A 1018-nucleotide genomic window follows, 5' to 3' on the forward strand; every position below is an offset into this window, starting at 1 on the left:
GAATAGAGTACCCACCCTGGAGAAATGTACAACCTAGGGGAGAGAAAGTTCTCAAAAGTAACTAATAAAAGCCTAAGCGTTTCTATTTCATTTATTTCTGCTCTGATCTTTATGATTTCTTTTCTTCTACTGACATTGGGTTTTCTTTGTTCTTCTTTCTCTAGTTGTTTTAAGTGTAGGGTTAGATTGTTTATTTAAGATTTTTCTTGTTTCTTGAGGTGAGATTGTATTACTATAAACTTCCCTCTTAGAACTGCTTTTGCTGTGTCCCATAGGTTTTGGGTCGTAGTGTTTTCATAGGAAAGATTAATAAAACTAAAAGCTAGTATTTTGAGAAGATAAACAAAATCGATAAACCCTATCTAGACTCATCAAGAAAAAAAGGGAGAGGATGCAAATCAATAAAATTAGAAATGAAAAAGGAGAAATCACAACTGACACTGCAGAAATACAAAGGATTATAAGAGACTACTACAAACAACTATATGCCAATAAACTGGACAACCATGAAGAAATGGACAAATTATTGGAAAGGTACAACTTTCCAAGACTGAACCAGGAAGAATTAGAAAATATAAACAGACCTATCACAAGTAATGGAATTGAAACCATAATTTAAAATCTTCCAACAAACAAAAGTCCAGGACCAGATGGCTTCACAGGAGAATTCTATCAAACATTTAGAGAAGAGCTAACTCCGATTCTTCTCAAACTCTTCCAAAAAATTTCAGAGGGAGAAACACTCCCAAATTCATTCTACGAAGCCACCATCACCCTGATACCAAAACCAGAAAAAGATAACACACACAAAAAAATTGTAGACCAACATCACTGATGAACATAGATGGAAAAATCCTGAACACAATACTAGCAAACAGAATCCAAAAGCACATTAAAAGGATCATACACCATGATCAAGTGGGATTTATCCCAGGGATGCAAGGATTCTTCAATATATGCAAATCAATCAATGTGATACACCACATTAACAAATTAAGGAATAAAAACCATATGATCA

This window comes from Physeter macrocephalus, chromosome 4, assembly GCF_002837175.3.
Source record: "Physeter macrocephalus isolate SW-GA chromosome 4, ASM283717v5, whole genome shotgun sequence".
Lineage (NCBI taxonomy): Eukaryota > Metazoa > Chordata > Mammalia > Artiodactyla > Physeteridae > Physeter > Physeter macrocephalus.